We start from the raw sequence: 10,148 nt of genomic DNA on the forward strand, positions 1-10,148 counted from the left end.
GAAGAAGAAGAAAAGAAAGAGAAGGAGGCGGAGGAGTAGAAGAAGAAAGGGGAGGAGGAGAAGGAAGAAAAGGATGAGGAAGAAAAATGATAAGGAGAAGAACAACAGCAAAAACGGCGACAACAATAATAACACGAAGAGGAGAATAGATGGAACAGATACAATAAATAGAAAGAATAGAAGGAAATATCGAAGCTTCAATAAAATTATGTAAAACACATAATAATACCTGGAAGAGAAAAGAACGTGGTCAGTATTCAGGCTAAATCAACCATACAACACATCATTTCCATCTTCTCTTTGACTCTCAAGTGAAAGATATTCTTTCAATTTCCCCTGAAAATGCAAAAAGTTTCCCATTTCCTTTACATCATTGGGAAGGGAATTCCAGTATTTTATAGCATTGTAATAAAAGGAGTTACCAATACTACCTATCCTTTCTGGTAAGCAAAAGTTGAAATGGCTGTTTCTTGTATCATAGTTATGTAATTTGGTACCTAGATGAAAGTTTGATCCAATGTAATGATTTGATCTATTGTGATAGATTTTATGCACGTGGTGCAAAATGACCTGTTTTGATCTTTTGTTGACTTCAAGAAAACCTGCTCCAGGGAGTTGAGTGTAGCCAACATGTCTACCACAAGAAAGGATCACCAGTCGTTCTTAAAGTCGCTCTTAAATCATAAATAGCTTTATGAAACACCCACCTGTTTAAGAGTGCTTTTTGATAGACATTGACTTTGACTTATTGAGTAGTAGAATTAACCAGTTGTCTCACGACTGTCTCACGATGGATCAAACGTAGTGGAAAAAGCTTTCCCACTGTGAGACAACTGGTTAATTCTACTACTCAATTCTTCGCCACGATGAACCTCTTCCACATCATCATTGTATTATATCTAAATAGTTTTTGTTGTTCTGCTCTGAAGCGCCTTGAGTATCTAATCAAGATGGAAAGTGCGCTATACAAAACTCTTGTATTTGTGTTATTATTATCATTATTATAATTTCCACTTCGAAGGAAATAACACGAATTCTGGGAAATCCGGATCATTTTCATTTCATTTAATGAAACAAATGAGGGCGCTCAGTAAACAGTTGCACGCGACTGATTTCTCGCTCCCGAAACTGATCTAATTTTGTGATTTTCAACCTGAAGAACCGAACATATTCTACTGTGAAACTCATCTGTAAGTTTGTCATATATGAAGTTATCATCTACTTTGATGTAAATAGCCATTAATAACTCTGTTTATCGCTGAAAAACTCGGTTTCTCGCCGATAAACACAGTTTCTCGCCGATATCCTCAGTTTATCTCGGTAAACTCTAAACAGAGTTTATCTCGATAAACTCAGTTTATCACTTGATAAACTCTGTTTATCGACCGAAAAACCGAGTTTATCGGCGATAAACTCGGTTTATCGCCTTTATGGTACAAACGGCTTGCCATAAGCGTATGGCATGGTTAGAAGTTGACTGATAGTCATCAATTTATTTATTCATTTTCAAGATTATTTATTGTAACTTTAATGTCAGTTTTTTTTACATTGATCTACAACAGAGATTTTAATATTTGTTTATTTATGTTTTTTATGTAGAATTACCACCCCCCCAAAAAATTTTAGGACCTTCCTCTTATAAAATATGATCTATCGATTACAAGTCTAAAAAATATAAATACTGAACTACGATTAAAACAAAATAAACTCTCTAAATTTTATTTAAAATTCAGAGTTGAAATTTTTAAAAGCTTGTGTATGTTCATTTTAACGAATTAAAAAGGTTAAAAAATTATTTTTAAAATGTAATATGTATGAATAATAGTTTAAGATTGTATGAATTTGAAGGATAAATCTTTTAACGTGTAGGTATATTCATACAAACCATATCTTATTGTATTAAATACATAGATAAATATTACCTCTAGTTGGCCAAATGTATTAATAGAATGTCAAGTTATACTATTATATTTGGAACGGACTGCGAAGATGAGCTGATCCGTAAAATAAGTAATGTTTCATGCTTCCAAGTGGAATTCTCATCAAAAAAATTTTAAAACCCACCTTTCAGTGACCACTTGCAAGGGTAACCTTAACACGTGCCTGGGGCCGTTTCATAAAGCTGTTCGTTAGTTGAGAGCGCCTTTAAAGGGGAATGAAACCTTTAGAACAAATAGGCTGGTGTAGAAACAGAAAAATCAAAGAATAAGAATAAAGAAAGTTAGAGAAAAATTGGACAATTAATGAGAAAGTTATGAGCATTTGAATATTGCAATCACTAATGCTATGGAGATCCTCCTATTGGCAATGCGACAATGATGTGTGATGTCACTGATGAACAACTTTCCCTTTGGTGGACTATAAAATACCCTCAAAATGTCTCTTTTTGCTTTTTCTTATGATGATACAAACTCTTTATCCATGATGTATTCTTAAGAAATATGTATTACATGCCCTCGTGTAGAAAGAACACATGATCTATGGATAGATGTGATAACAGAGGCAATTCAAGTGAAATATATACTAAAGTAATGGGGAGAGTTGTTCACAAGTGACATCACACATCTTTGTCGCATTGCCAATTTGCTATCTCCATAGCATTAGTGATTGCAACATTCAGATGCTCATAACTTTCTCATTATTTTTCCGATTTTTCTCAAACTTTCGTTGATCTGTTTCTTTGATTTTTCTGTTTTCACACAAGCTATCTTGTTCCAATTGTTTCATTCTCCTTTAAGAAAAACTGGTGATCCTTTCTTAGGCGCTATAAACCGTCACCAAGCTTGCTTGATTGATTTTATATGGCGGGTCACCATACGTACAGTAGTATTAAAAACAACAGGCTTGCACAGGATGACCCACGAAAGCTCGAAAGCTTATTTCCAGTGGGGTCCTCGACAAACAGAATTAAGATAATAAAATGATAACATTATACTATTTACAGATTAAAAATGAAGGAAAAATAATCAGAATTTACTATTACTAATGAATAAGATATACGGAGAAGAAGAAGAAGAAAAGAAAGAGAAGGAGGCGGAGGAGTAGAAGAAGAAAGGGGAGGAGGAGAAGGAAGAAAAGGATGAGGAAGAAAAATGATAAGGAGAAGAACAACAGCAAAAACGGCGACAACAATAATAACACGAAGAGGAGAATAGATGGAACAGATACAATAAATAGAAAGAATAGAAGGAAATATCGAAGCTTCAATAAAATTATGTAAAACACATAATAATACCTGGAAGAGAAGAGAAAAGAACGTGGTCAGTATTCAGGCTAAATCAACCATACAACACATCATTTCCATCTTCTCTTTGACTCTCAAGTGAAAGATATTCTTTCAATTTCCCCTGAAAATGCAAAAAGTTTCCCATTTCCTTTACATCATTGGGAAGGGAATTCCAGTATTTTATAGCATTGTAATAAAAGGAGTTACCAATACTACCTATCCTTTCTGGTAAGCAAAAGTTGAAATGGCTGTTTCTTGTATCATAGTTATGTAATTTGGTACCTAGATGAAAGTTTGATCCAATGTAATGATTTGATCTATTGTGATAGATTTTATGCACGTGGTGCAAAATGACCTGTTTTGATCTTTTGTTGACTTCAAGAAAACCTGCTCCAGGGAGTTGAGTGTAGCCAACATGTCTACCACAAGAAAGGATCACCAGTCGTTCTTAAAGTCGCTCTTAATTCATGAACACCTTTATGAAACACCCACCTGTTTAAGAGTGCTTTTTGATAGACATTGACTTATTGAGTAATAGAATTAACCAGTTGTCTCACGATTGCCTCACGATGGATAAAACGTAGTGGGAAAGCTTTCCCATTTTGAGACAACAGTGGCCCGTTTCATAAAACTTTTTACCTGAGAAAACTCAGGTTATTTTTACCGGAGTTTTTGCCCTGTGTTAATGTCAATGGCAGAAATCAGACTAACCTTAATTTTCAGTTTTTACCAGAGCTTTCTCAGGTAAAAAGTTTTATGCAACAGGCCCCTGGTTAATTATACTACTCAATTCTTTGCCACGATGAACCTCTTCCACATCATCATTGTATAAACACCCACCTGTTTCAGAGTGCTTTTTGATAGACATTGACTTTGACTTATTGAGTAGTAGAATTAACCAGTTGTCTCACGACTGTCTCACGATGGATCAAACGTAGTGGAAAAAGCTTTCCCACTGTGAGACAACTGGTTAATTCTACTACTCAATTCTTCGCCACGATGAACCTCTTCCACATCATCATTGTATTATATCTAAATAGTTTTTGTTGTTCTGCTCTGAAGCGCCTTGAGTATCTAATCAAGATGGAAAGTGCGCTATACAAAACTCTTGTATTTGTGTTATTATTATCATTATTATAATTTCCACTTCGAAGGAAATAACACGAATTCTGGGAAATCCGGATCATTTTCATTTCATTTAATGAAACAAATGCATGAAATTCCTGGACATCCGACAAATACAATTAAAAACAGAGTAGCAACTTTTCATATTCATGTTAAATTCAAAGAATTGTTTACCTCGATAATAGTACGAAGGCTCAAAATTTTCCACTCGCGCGTAATTTTGTTCATATTTTTGACTATTTTTGAAAAGGGCATGAACAAAAAATGTTAAATTCCTTGACATTGGTCATTTAGCCAAATTTATGCGCGCAGTATTACTGTCCGATTTTTGTGAAAAATCAAACGTGAACATTCCAGGGAGGGTCTATGAATTTCGGGAAATTTGTTTTGGATCTGTTGAAACACTGGTATGATCTGTTGTTCTCAAGTGACTGTTTCAAAAAAAAATAATTTTACAGATATCAAAAATGGAATCGGTGAGGGATCAAAATAAAGTTTGGGATTGGGATTGTCTGGTAAATCACATATATCCTCAAAGGGTTCAAATGGTCGAAAAAAAGAACAACGAAATCTAATTGGGAAAGAAGACAAGAGGCGCCTCTTGCCCTCCGCCAGAAAAAAATCTCACAGCCTCTCAAGTGATTTAAAATTTAAGGTGGAAATATCATTAGACTTGTGGCGGATCAAGGGGGGGGGATGGGTATATCCAGTCCGTACCCCCTTTTATTTTAGAGCGTTTTTAGCATCGACCTTTAGATTTTTAAAAACATTTTTTATTATTTGTTACTTTATGGTTTTAATGTAGAATACTTCCCCCCCCAAAAAAAATCGTTTTATGTGCTTCCTCTGATAAAATATGATTTATTGATTAAAAGTCTACAAATAGACACCAAACTACGATTACAAATGGGATGTTTAGATTTTTGCTTGAATTCAGTGTCGAAAGTTTTAAAAAGTTGAGTAGACAATCATTTAAAAAATATGAGATATATACATATATATAATTGAAAATGCTATGTATATTTGTGAGTATTACATCATTTTATATGACAATAACAGCATTAATGTTTTCAGAAATGGGTTAGGAAATTTAAACTATTTTTTATTATAGCTAATAAATTATAAAAAAAAAAGAGTGATGTTTGCAGTATGTTTATTCCAATAACTTATAACAATATAATCGATTTTAATTTTGACTCGGTCTGAGTTATGAACTTGGCCCGTATAATTTGTTATCTTCAGTGAAAGTTATACCTCCGCACTAAGCAAACGGGCATCGTGACGTGTGCCTGTAATCCAAGCTATGTGGGGGAAGCTCCAAATTGATGCAGAGGTTCGAGCCCTGGTCACGTCTTTCGGATGGTGGCGTTAAAGGTCGGTCCCAGACGGAAATAATCATATCTGATTGACACACGTCTGAAAAAAACTAAAATACGCACACACGCACATACGCTAGCGAATGTGCCTTTTCTGTGCATGGTAAAAATTAAAAAGAAAATTTGTGCTCAAGTAAATTTGTTTACATTATGACGGAACTCTTTCTACAATATTTCGAATCAGTGCCCGACCAAAATAAAGTTTGGAGATTGCCTTTTTTGTTAAGAATTGTCTTTCAATCAATATATGTAACATGATAAACGTTTAAATGGCCATTTTCCGAAGAAAAAAATCTTACCGATACATTGGTATCTTATATAGACGAATCGAATTTCTATGACGAGCTGGTTCATTTCGGCTACAGTATACAACCATACAACCAGTTGGTGTAAAGTCAGTCTTTCACTTCTGATTCATTGCTCCTTCTCAGTAACTGAGATTATATCTCATGGATTTCAATATCTCCGTCATTCCGTATCTCCATTATCTCAGTCATTCCGGATTTTCCAGTATACCAGAATCTCCGTAATTTCATTATTTCGGAATCTCAGTAATTTCAGTACTTTCAGAACGCAAACATTCGTAATTCCGAAGGTTCGGATATTCTGAAGGTTCGTTATTCCGAAGGTTCGCAATTCCGAAGATTCGTTAATCCGAAAACAAAATGAGGTTCGTAATTCCGAAGGTTCGGTAGTCCGGAAACGAAATGATTAACGAATCTAATTTCATTTTCGGACTAAGGAACCTTCGGAACAACGAACCTTATTTCGTTTTCGAATCATCGAACCTTCGGAATAACGCCACAGATGTTTGGATTAACGAACCCTTTTACGTTTTCGGATTAACGAACATCGAGGTATAGGCAATTGCGTGTTTCGTAATTACGAACCTTCGGAATTGCGAAGTGTAACCCTTTCATCATCCTAACTCATGTCAGTATTCCTAGTGTTCTTCTCGTATCTCGGTAAAGTCTGTATTCTCACTCCTTCCCTGGCCAGTACTCCTGCTTTTCCGACCACGCATACTTGCATTGTAGCTCCATACAACAAATAACGACTAACAGGAAACAAGGCATTCAGTTCTTATAACTTCACTGAAGAGAAATCATGCTCATCCTGTCGCGCACACCGAAAAAAAACATTAAACAGAGTTTCGTTCTCTTTCTGTCAAGCATGTTACCTGGTTCATTTCCGAGCAGAGAGAGCTTGAGATTATTCTCGACAATTATTCCGACTTTGTGGAGGAGATTGTCATCCTTTAAAAATCAATCTTTAAAATCAGTTAAAGTCATGAAATAAATCTTTTCACAAAAAGCAAAGGTAAATATCACTATGATCTATAGCTCAGGGTAATAATAGCAGGGCCCGCTGGGAGAACAGTTTTCGGAACTGAAGTGGCTACCCTGGGTAAAACAGTGTAAAAATAAATTTCTAGCATTTTCATACAGTTGTAAACATCGTTATTTCTCAGCAATTAGTGCTTAAATTCCTTTTTTTTAAAACTTCATAATCGATTACAAATGATTTCTGAATATATATAGATTAATATTATTCTACACACTTCACTGTTACGAAACTATGCTAGACATTAAAGGGGAATCCAACCCAACTAAAAACTTGTTTTTATAAGGAAAAGAAAAATCAGACAAGTTGATAGGTGAAAGTTTGAACAATATTGGACAAACAACAAGAAAGTTATGAATTTTTAAAAGTTGTAAATATTGGTAATCACTATACCCATGGAGACTTCAAATTGGCCGCATATGGGATGTCATAGTGATGTAAGGCAAGGACTACTCTTCCATGTACTCCAATACATATTATGGCTAAAATGCCATTTTCCCCAAAAGTTTTATTTCAAATTATATTTTTCTTTCATGAGGACATACTACAATATACTACCTGGGTTATATTTAGATTACTGCCCCAGGGGAATGGGTACTTAGGAGAAAACCACAAATCCCTGATAATAAAGTACATGGCCTATGGGAAAGTTGTCCTTGCCCCTTGTCATAATTTACTTACCCAGTTGCCAATTTGAAATATACATAGTATTAGTGATCTCAATTTTAAAGCAGCTATAACTTTCTTATTGCTTGTCCGATTTCTTTCAAACTTTCACCATTCTGTTTAATTTATTTTTCTCCTTCCCAACATAACATGTTATGGCCAAGGCTGGATTCCCCTTTAAATAAATTTTTCATTTCGTTATAATATATTTATACACACATATATACATCCATTTATACATATATGTATATATATGTATATATATATACATATATGTATAAATGGATGTATATATGTATGTATAAATATATTATAACGAAATGAAAAATTTATTTAATGTCTAGCATAGTTTCGTATATATATATATATATATATATATATATATATATATATATATATATATATATATATATATATATATACCCATATATATAAATATATATATATATTAATAATAATAATAATAATAATAATAATAATAGCGGCATATTTACCCAGGGTAGCCACTTCAGTTCCGAAAACTGTTCTCCCAGCGGGCCCTGCTATTATTACCCCGGCTTTAGCACGGCTACCTTGATCGGGCGCCCGAGCATTCGAGGAATTTCTTCCTACCGGGTGTATATATATATACATATACATATGTATATATATATGATATATATTTACATTTATACATATATAGATATATATATATGTGTATATGTATTCATATATATACATATATATACAAATATATATGTGTGTATATATATATATTTTTTTTTTTTGAATATTGTGTGAAAGAAATGAAGAGAACGAAGGTTCCCAAGAGCTATCTACCCATTGGAAAAAGTGGTGATGCCGAAAAAATGTCTCTGCCGGGAATCGAACCCGGGCCCCCAGCTTTGTACGCCGATGCCCTAACCACTAGACCACAGAGACGGGTATCATATAGGGCGTTCAAATAGTCATTTCTGACTAAAAAAACACGGAACACGGAAGACTTATTGAGAGAGAAGACAGGAAGCCCCTAAGGAAATAAAATCACAATTTCCTCAATCCTTCTTAAGAGACGATAGATATGCAGTGGACATTTACCTCACATAAGTTCATACCTCTTATGAGAACATAGTTTATATTCATCCTATCACATACACAAAAAATAGAATTTACTCATATTACATGATATATGGGGATGCTGTTCGCACACGATGTCACTAATCAAAAGATTTAGGGATTCCCAAATCTCTTTCTATGATGACTTTACGCTATCTTAATAAAATAATAAGATATTCACCACTACTTTCGTCAATTCTTACCCTTTATTAAGTCCTACTCAAAATGTGTGCTGAAGTTGTTTTTTGTTTACATTGTGACGAATCTCTAAAATATTTCGAATCAGTGCCCGATCAAAATAAAGTTTGGACATTGCCTTTTTTGTTAAGAATTGTCTTTTAATCAATATATGTATCATAATCAACGTTTAAATGGCCATTACATGGCTATTTTTGATAAAATATTAAGATATTCACTGATACTTTTGTCAATTCTCACCCTTTATTAAAGCCTACTTAAAGGACAAGTCCACCCCAACAAAAAGTTGATTTATATCAAAAGAGAAAAATCCAACAAGTGTAACACTGAAAATTTCAGCAAAATCGGATGTAAAATGAGGCAACTATGATGTCATCCACTCGCTATTTCTTTTGTATTTTATTAATTGAAATATGAAATATTCTAATTGTCTCCTCATTATCAAGTGATACAACGATTAATCTGTGTTGAATTAGAATTGTTTAATACTACATGTTTCAGGCAAGTTGGTCCATATTGTCAAATCTATAAAAAAGTGAAATATTGTATAATTCAAACAATATGAACGCTATGAAGAACGCAACTGCATTAGGTCATTTATCAATCTATTTACTTTCAAGATGTTTTATGATAACTTTTATATTCGCCTTACCGTCAAATTACAATTAATATTCAATAAGATTTGTAAATTTATTAACCTGATGTGGAATAAAATAAAAGATTTCCTTCTACTTAAAAAAAAAACAAGTACACAATAAGTTTACCAATAATGCATGTAGCATTTCCATTTATTTGAAAGCAAGATAAAAGAGCGTTGTAGATTAAATGCCTTGCTCACGGGCATAGGTGCCGCGGCCGGGATCGAACCCCCGACTTTCCATGTATAGCCAGGCGCCTTAGACCACTCGGCCACGGCACCTACGAAGTGATTAATCGATTACGGGTCTGCCAAGAAAGAACTGAGAAACTTCAAAAAGTTGTACCGAGATTTCATTTCAATTTAAGCGTTGACAAATTTAAAAGGTATATAGATAGTTATAATAACATAAAAATTATTAAAATACCTACTTGTTGAATTATTTACCAGATTGAAAGTGTTAATATTTTTAAGTGTAATT

At 33.8% G+C, this 10,148-nt stretch overlaps 1 non-coding gene across 1 annotated transcript; it reads right to left on the bottom strand.

Moving 5' to 3' along the window:
- Window positions 1-8,586: 8,586 nt before the first annotated feature.
- TRNAC-ACA lies at window positions 8,587-8,658 on the bottom strand. The gene has a single exon. It is a non-coding gene; the product is annotated as a tRNA-Cys (tRNA).
- Between the last annotated feature and the right edge of the window lie 1,490 nt (window positions 8,659-10,148).

Source organism: Lytechinus variegatus, chromosome 6 (genome assembly GCF_018143015.1).
Source record: "Lytechinus variegatus isolate NC3 chromosome 6, Lvar_3.0, whole genome shotgun sequence".
Lineage (NCBI taxonomy): Eukaryota > Metazoa > Echinodermata > Echinoidea > Temnopleuroida > Toxopneustidae > Lytechinus > Lytechinus variegatus.